General features: G+C 40.7%; 1 protein-coding gene and 1 long non-coding RNA gene across 4 annotated transcripts in view; one reads left to right on the top strand and one right to left on the bottom strand.

Moving 5' to 3' along the window:
* The first annotated feature begins 233 nt into the window (after positions 1-233).
* LOC140848497 (uncharacterized) overlaps positions 234-8,758 on the top strand; it is a 58,503-nt gene continuing 49,978 nt past the window's right edge. For all 3 annotated transcript variants that reach the window (XR_012129498.1, XR_012129497.1, XM_073232302.1), the window contains exon 1: positions 234-502. The gene's annotated coding sequence lies outside the window, so the exon portion shown is untranslated. The remainder of the gene's footprint in view (positions 503-8,758) is intronic.
* The window catches only part of LOC140848498 (uncharacterized), a 40,714-nt gene continuing 36,411 nt past the window's right edge, over positions 4,456-8,758 (bottom strand). The window contains exon 4 of the long non-coding RNA XR_012129499.1: positions 4,456-8,755. This is a non-coding gene — a long non-coding RNA (uncharacterized lncRNA). The remainder of the gene's footprint in view (positions 8,756-8,758) is intronic.

Below are 8,758 nucleotides of genomic sequence, written 5' to 3'. Positions count from 1 at the left end.
TATCTCTACGACTACCTATCACTCTATACATTACTCACCCTGTCATTAAAAAGACTTAAGAGATAACATTTTTTCCAAGCAGTTCTCTCCAATAAACAGCTGCAACTTAAAATATGATTCTATTGCTAAGAAATATTAACCAGCACCTATCCTAAGGTTTCATAACACAATGGCGTATAACCAATTTTAATTCGCCCCTGAGATACGCAGAAATGCAAACAACTTACACAAATCAAGAAACACTACAGCTGCAGCGCGAGCAGCGGACCGAGCGTCCGTGGGTCCGTCCGCCCCCTCCTCTACCCGCCTTCCACCCGAGACCGAGCGCGCCATCCAAGCTCCATTACCCGGTACAGCGCTCCGCGCGTCCCGCCCAGGTAACAATTTCCCCAGAAACCCAAAGAGAAGACAGGCGTCCGCACAGAGCCCCATCCCGGCGCGGAAATGCAGCCCTCCCTGGGGAGGGGATCCGTCTGCGGTGCTTCCCGGTCTCCGTGACCAGGTAACAACTCCACAAAGGCACCCGCCGCCCGCTCCAGGTCTCTCCGCGGGGGCAAGTAGGTGCCCGCTCGTGGCCCGAGTCCGCGGCCGCCCCGCCAGCTCCCCACGGAACGTGCGCGGTGCTCACGGGGCTCGCCTCGCCGGGGCCCGAGGAGCGGGTAGGAGGGCCGCCGAGGGCCCCGCGCCTCCTTCCCGCTTCTCCCCATTCCGCCGGCGCGCCTCGCCAGCCGGTCACTTTGCCGCCGCCGGCCCACTACGGTCCGCCTGCGGCGTGCTCGGCCGGATCCGCCCGCACGGGCGACACGCATCCCGCAGCCGCTTCCGCACGTCGCCCGCAGCCCGAGCCAGGCGTGTCCAAGCCGCGGGGCCCGAGCGATAGGCCCTTGTGTCCGGGCCGCGCTGGGCACAAGTTGGTACCCCAGTGCCCGGGGGCCTCCGCGCTGAGAGAAGGTGACACGCAGGGGGCTGAGTAGCGGAGGAGGGGCCTAGGGGCAAGATAGTGGGGTGCGTGCGGGACAAAGCAATGGCCGCTCTCCCCGGGACCAGAAGAGGGGCCGGCCGCGCACAGCACGGCTCCCCCGCCCTCACCCCGGCTACTGGCTCTCCCGGACCCCGCCGCACCCCGGTCCGCCGTTATGGCGTCGCGGGCTCTCCTGCTTTCTGCGCTGACGCCTGGGGCCGTCCACCTGCTCCTCCTCGCGTCCGTCGGAAAGTTCCAGTCAGGTCCTCCGACTTTCACCGCCCAGCGCCCGGCTTTACGACATCACGTTCCTTACACCTAGAGCCGCTCGCTCTACGGCAGCAACCTTGTTGCTAAGGAGAGGACGGTTTGCGCCAATCCTGGATGCCGCTGAGTTTGAATACAGGGGCGAAGGAAAAGTTTCCCTCAGCTGTCCTGAGATGGGGGAAACTTCATGAAAAACAGTAAAACATTACTGAGAAAGGGAAGGAGGGAGAAGGGGAAGAACGGGCATTACGATTAGCACACATAATGTAGTGGGGTGGGAGAGGGCACAGGGAAGGCAGTACAGCACAGAGAAAAGTAGTGACTATAGCATGTTACTACGCTGATGGAGAGTGACTGTAATAGGGTATGTGGTGGGGACTTGATAATGGGGGGAGTCTAGTAACCATAATGTTGCGCATGTAACTGTATATTAATGATACCAAAAAAAAAAACGTCAAGAGGATCATACACGATATTCAATTGGGATTCATCCCAGGGATGCAAAGATGGTACAGCATTTGAAAATCCATCAACATCATCCACCACATCAACAAAAAGAACAAAAACTACACGATCATTCCTATAGATGCTGAAAAAACATTCGACAAGATTCAACATACATTCATGATAAAAACTCTCAAAAAAATGGGTATAGAGGGCAAGTACCTCAACATAATAAAGGCCATATATGACAAACCCACAGCCAACATCATACTTCACAGCGAGAAGCTGAAAGCTTTTCCTCTAAGATCGGGAACAAGACAAGGATGTCCACTCTCCCTGCTTCATTCAACATAGTACTGGAGGTCCTAGCCATGGCAATCAAGCAAAACAAAGAAATACAAGGAATCAAGATTGGTAAGGGGGAAGTCAAACTGTCACTGTTTGCAGATGACATGATTTGCACATAAAAAACCTAAAGACTCCACTTCAGAACTACTAGAACAAATATCTGAATTCAGCAAAGTTGCAGGATACAAAATTAATACACAGAAATCTGTGGCATTCCTATACACTAAACAATGAACTAGCAGAAAGAGAAATCAGGAAAACAGTTCCATTCACAATTGCATCAAAAAGAATAAAATACCTAGAAATAAACCTAACCAAGGAAGTGAAAGACCTATACCCTGAAAACTACAAGACACTCATGGAAGAAATTAAAGAAGATACTAATAAATGGAAACACATCCCATCCTCATAGATAGGAAGAATTAATATTGTCAAAATGGCCATCCTACCTAAAGCAATCTACAGATTCAATGCAATCCCTATCAAAATACCAAAAGCATTCTTCAATGAACTGGAACAAATAGTTCTAAAATTCATATGGAACCACAAAAGACCCCAAATAGCCAAGGCAATCCTGAGAAGGAAGAATAAAGCAGGGGGCATCTCACTTCCCAACTTCAAGCTCTACTACAAAGCCACAGTCATCAAGACAATTTGGTACTGGCACAAGAACAGACCCACGGACCAGTGAAACTGAATAGAGAGTCCAGATGTTAACCCAAACATATATGGTCAATTAATATACAATAAAGGAGCCATGGATATACAATGGGGAGATGACAGCCTCTTCAGTAACTGGTGTTGGCAAAACTGGACAGCTACATGTAAGAGAATAAAATTGGATTGTTGTTTAATTCCATACACAAAAGTAAACTCAAAATGGATCAAAGACCTGAATGTAAGTCATGAAACCATAAAACTCTTAGAAGAAAATATAGGCAAAACTCTCTTGAACATGAACATGAGCAACTTTTTCATGAACCTATAAAAGCAAAAATGAACAAGTGGGACTATATAGAACTAAAATGCTTCTGTGCAGCATAGGACACCATAAGCAGAACAAAAAGGCATCCTAGAGTATGGGAGAATATATTCATAAATGACATATACAATAAGGGTTTGACATCCAAAATATATTAAGAGCACACATGCCTCAACAACCAAAAAGAAAAGAACCCAATATATAAATGGGCAGAGGAGCTGAACAGACACTTCTCCAAAGAAGAAATTCAGATGGCCAACAGGCACATGAAAAAGATGTTCCACATCGCTAATCATCAAAGAAACGCAAAGTGAAACCACAATGAGTTATCACCTCACACCAGTTAGGATGGCCACCATCCAAAAGACAAATAACAACAAATGTTGGTAAGGATGTGGAGAAAGGGGAACCCTCCTACACTACTGGTGGGAATGTAAACTAGTTCAACTATTGTGGAAAGCAGTATGGAGGTTCCTCAAAAACTAAAAATAGAAATTCCATTTGACCCAGGAATTCCACTCCTAGGAATTTACCTTAAGAATGCAGGAGCCCAGTTTGAAAAAGACATATGCACCCCTATGTTTATCACAGCACTATTTACAATAGCCAAGAAATGGAAGCAACCTAAGTGTCCGTCAGTAGATGAATGGATAAAGAAGACGGTACATAGACACAATGGAATATTATTCAGCCATAAGAAGAAAACAAATCCTACCATTTGCAACAACATGGATGGAGCTAGAGGGTATTATGCTCAGTGAAACAAGCCAGGCGGAGAAAGACAAGTACCAAATGATTTCAGTCATCTGTGGACCATAAGAACAAAGTAAAAACTGAAGAAACAAAACAGCAGCAGACTCACAGAACCCAAGAATGGACTAACAGTTACCAAAGGGAAAGGGACTGGGGAGGATGGGTGGGAAGGGAGGGATAAGGGGATTAAGGGGCTGGGCATTATGATTAGCACACGTAATGTAGGGGGGGCACAGGGAAGGAAGTATAGCACAGAGAAGACAAGTAGCATCTGACTCTATAGCATCTTACTATGCTGATGAACAGTGACTGTAATGGGGTACATGGTGGGGACTTGATAATGGGGGGGGGAATCTGGTAATCACAGTGTTGTTCATGTGATTATTATCAGTGACACCTTAAAAAAAAAGCTTGAAAAAGACTCCTTTAAAGTCATTCTGATTAATGGTAAATTACACCATGTAACTAAATGTTTTACAAATGTGTTCTGTTCAAGTCACATATAAAAGTGAGGCAATTAATCACTGCTCTCTAATGACTGAACTGCTAGCTCCCCATGCTCTCTGTCCCCTCCAGGTCCAGTGCTTCAGCTGCAACTCTACTTGCCTTCAATCACCCAACACTCTTGCCTATCTCAAATCCCCTCTGCCCTCTCTACCTTCTCTCACAACACTATCCACAGAGCAAATGGTCTCCCACTTGTGCTATAAACAAAGTTCAGATCGCAAGCCAATGGACACCTGCTATCTTGAAACCTAACTCCCCACTTCCAACAGGGCCTTAAAAGTTTTCAACATACTGATGGCTTTCTGGCTGCTATTGTTAGGGCTACCACAATTGGCCCTGTAAATATGCTGAAAATTCCCGTAAGTTGTATGCTGAAATTATACCTGTTTTATCCATAACAGTGTTTTCCAAACCATCCGAGAGGAACAGAGCATTTTCAGAGCTATCACAGGAAAAGAGAGGTGTGAGCAGAAGTAGAGCTGACCCTTCAACAAAGTGGGGGTTAGGGCACTGACCCCCATGCAGTTAAAAATCCAAGTATAGCTTTTGACTCCTCTAAAACTTAATTAATGATAGCCTACTGTTGACCAAAGCCTCATCAATAACAGCTGAACAACACATCTGTTGTATGTTATATGTAGTACACACAGAATTCTGCACTATACTAAGCTAGAGAAAAATATTTTCTCATATTACCTCAAATCTTCAAAACATTTTCCAACATGTTTATTATTGAAAAAAATCTGCGTCTAAGTGACTCCATGCAGTTCAAGCATCTGCTTTCAAGGGTCAACTGTGTATGATCATTTGAAAAGTTTCTATTGCTTTTTAAACATCAGAACCCTCGCCTTTCAACCTTTTAGAGGCTTTTGAGGTTATGACGTGCAATAGTCTTTTGTGTGTGATTTATGAACATTACATGATCTTTAAATTCCAGATCTACTTTATTAGAGCTCACGTTTGCTGAAAATAGCTAAATATAAAAACTAACCAAGTACCTCCACCAAACAAAAATGTCCTTCAGGAAGGAATAATGAAGTCTTGTTGGAAATGCAAAATACTGGAAAACATAGGTAAGAAGTAGAAGGTATAAAAACATTTGGGCCATCCTCTAGAATATTACTCTTTTGCTGTATCTAAAATATGGTTCCAAGAGTCTTTTGCAATAATAACTCTAAATCTGTTAACATATACTATAGAAGCAAGTAACATGGTAGATTTAGCTGGAAGGTAAATTAAAATTTAAGAATAACACATGCCTTACTTTCTTTATGACGGTTGAAGAGGATGCTGTGTGTTTTCAGAATTAAAATTATATTCTCGGAACCTGGCCCATCCACTATTTTTGCTGATTTGGTATATAAAAATTCATACTCTTTATTAACTTTTTCAAACACATCCTGTATATAACCAAAGATAATTAACTTTTAGTTTAGAATATCTCAAATTACAACATAACTGAACACAGCTAGTTTGTATTTTACCAATAACTACTTTAGTTATTATTTTATTTGTTGTTACAACTTCCTCTCATCATGCCTATTAAATAGGAAAATTGTTTTATATACACAGTAAAGGCAAGAAAATATTTATATAATCATCTAAAATCGTATTTTAAGAACCTTAGATTTATTGTATATAATCAATCATATATTAGGCATCAAATTAAACCCAGTAAGATTATTCTTTGTATGTTATCTTTACAAATGAAAGATAAAACCTAAAGATTCCTTATGCAAGGTTATCATTCACTTCAAATTACAAAACTATATTAGGGGTTTGAAGAAACAAGAAATTTTTTAAAACTAATTTTTCAAACTGTTACTTAAAACTGCACAACTCTTAAGTTATTTTAACCATCAGCCTTGAACACAGCTAGTTTGTATTTTACCAATAACTACTTTAGTTATTATTTTATTTGTTGTTACAACTTCCTCTCATCATGCCTATTAAATAGGAAAATTGTTTTATATACACAGTAAAGGCAAGAAAATATTTATATAATCATCTAAAATCATATTTTAAGAACCTTAGATTTATTGTATATAATCAATCATATATTAGGCATCAAATTAAACCCAGTAGGATTATTCTTTGTATGTTATCTTTACAAATGAAAGATAAAACCTAAAGATTCCTTATGCAAGGTTATCATTCACTTCAAATTACAAAACTATATTAGGGGTTTGAAGAAACAAGAAATTTTTTAAAACTAATTTTTCAAACTGTTACTTAAAACTGCACAACTCTTAAGTTATTTTAACCATCAGCCTTAACAAAAAAGGCATAAATTCAGTCTGTACTGAAAATGTCTTTTAAACCTATCTACTATTAAAGTTTACTAATTAAATAATTTGCATTCTTTCCTACACATGTCATTTAGTATCATAGACATAATGCTGTCAAGCCTCTTCCTCATGCATAACACAAACTGCAAAAGAAAGGGGGAAGATGAGTATGTGGGGGACCACCGTGTGTCAGATAGAGTGCCAGGAACTCTGCACACATTAGTTCAATTACTAGAGAGGAAAGAATGTACCATCAAGGAAAACTGCTGGTATAGGAGAACACAATTCTGCTAATGAATTTACAATGAATAAAAATCACATGGATATTATTCCACCTGGTTATTTTCACAGGTGCATATAATGAATAATAGGCAAAAAATATTTAAATGGTTGGTATGTTAATTTAGTCTTTGATATTAATATTTTAAGACAAGGCAGACATTTACTATTGAAATACTGCAAAGAACTCACAGCCCCTGTCCTTGAGGGAGATTAAGCACTTCATAAGCATCATCTATTGACATAGTAGGTGGCTTCTTTTCCACCTCCTTCTTCAAGGCATCAAGAGTATCTTTTAGAAGCTTAACCTTAAAGACAGATGATTAAAATTTAAATCTATTAAAGTAGAGCTACTTCAGAATATGATTTTTGAGTTACAGAATTTTTGTGCTGTATTATTTAAACTGATATTTCTAGCCTATCCAACTAACAGCTTTCTGAAATACAATTAACCAAAATCACCTTTTTAGCAATACCGAATAGTTAGGTAGCTAGATACTTGTTACAGGGCTATCTACCTCTACTTTTTAAGGAAAATTTTTATTCTCTGCCAATATTTGTCTCTACTCTCAATTCTTAAATAAAAGTTCAAAAAGTACGGAAAACTCTGAAATCAGATGATACACTGTTGTAAGAAAGCAAGCAGTACATGGTAGCATGGTTGTCGAGGTGCTCTAACATAGTGGCATCCTGGCATTCAAACAAATGTAAGGGGTAGTGAAAAACTAGGGAGTCTGCAAGCCTATGTGCCAAGGAGCTAGGTGTTTTATAGACTAGCAGATTTAATTCTTGCATAAAATTTCAGAAATACATGAAAACACTGAGATTATGAGAAAGAGCTGCATGTTTCCCAGTTGTAAGTGATGGAGCTGGATTCAAACCATGTCTGAGTAAAAAGCCCATATCCTATCTCATGCTGAATCCAGAACAATCAGCAGAGGTACTACCCAATTTCATTTGGTCACAGCACTGTGAAGAGGGGGTACAAATGGCAACTGTTCTGAAATATTTAAGCGGTAAGGATAATGGTAAAATCTCTGCTACAGTAAGAGGCCAACATGGGCATGCAGGCCTGCTTTATTCCAAGCTTCCAATAGCAATCCCAGGGTTCAAGGTGGAGGGGTCCCAAATGGCACTGTGCACAGGCAGACAACAGATACTACTGTACAAATGAGCAGATCACACTTACTGGCTCCCGTGCATGCCAGGAATTATGCTGTTTCTTAATGTGAATTCTCACCTAATCTTCCCACCCACCAGATGAAATAACTGCTACAGTAGTAGTATTAATACCATTACAATAACCAGAGGCTGAGAAATCCAGCAATATACCAAATGTTATACAGAACTGTTAATGGCCACACTGAGACTCAATCCCAGATTCCCAAATTCCATGATCTGTGAGCTTAAACAATCTGCTATAAAGACAAGCTTCCACCAAGCTATCATAACATGTAATTCTGTTACATACACAAAATTAAGTTTGTTACATTTTTGTCACAAAAAGATTGTTAAATTCTTTGTAAATCCCTCAAAAAATTACCTCTCAGTTTGGGGCTTACCCAAACACACTGACCTGTACTCAAGAGTTACATGGCACTTAAGTAAGAGGGAATACACTTAAGGAAGCTATTATTCTTCTTATTACAGAAGAAGGAATTACCTGGAAGAGATAAGCAGCTATTTTTATGGTTTAAGAAGGCACAAATTAATCTGTTGATTTACCGGGTCTTTAATTGGCCAATCTGGAAACCGGAGTGTATCATAAAGTTGTTTGAGGTAATAAATATTACAAATAATTCATTTTCTAGTTGTGGATAACTGATTACTGGGATGGAACAATACTGATAAAGTGCTCTGGTGTTACTCTGAAGATGAGGTGTGAAGTCAGCAAGATGAGCAGCAATCTTCTCTATCATGAGGCGCCTA

The sequence above is a fragment of the Manis javanica genome, chromosome 3, assembly GCF_040802235.1.
Source record: "Manis javanica isolate MJ-LG chromosome 3, MJ_LKY, whole genome shotgun sequence".
Classification (NCBI taxonomy): domain Eukaryota; kingdom Metazoa; phylum Chordata; class Mammalia; order Pholidota; family Manidae; genus Manis; species Manis javanica.
Note: the sequence above shows the minus strand (reverse complement) of the source record. Positions and strands in the feature narration are given on the sequence as shown.